Below are 345 nucleotides of genomic sequence, written 5' to 3' on the forward strand. Positions count from 1 at the left end.
ATAATCCTGACTGTGACTGCTTGATACTTGAATTCTTTCTATCTGGCTGCTTACATCATGTTTTCTTTGAAATAGAAGTTCTAGATTTGGGTTTTCATGTTTCTATGACTTTTTATTCAGGAAGTTCTTTCAGAAGTGACCAGAAGATTTTCTTTCTATTTTGCTTTATGTGTCTAATGGATTTCAGTAGGTTTAATATTTCTTGTAACATGATGTCAAATTTGTTTTCCATGTCAGTTATTTTTGTTGAAATATCTTACATTTTCTTCTATGTTTGTCCAGTCTTTAGTCTTTGTGTTATATATATATATATATATATATATATATATATATATATATATATAT

This window comes from Petaurus breviceps, unplaced genomic scaffold (assembly GCF_028583685.1).
Source record: "Petaurus breviceps papuanus isolate PSGF00001 unplaced genomic scaffold, PetGlider_PUasm1.0 551, whole genome shotgun sequence".
NCBI lineage: Eukaryota > Metazoa > Chordata > Mammalia > Diprotodontia > Petauridae > Petaurus > Petaurus breviceps.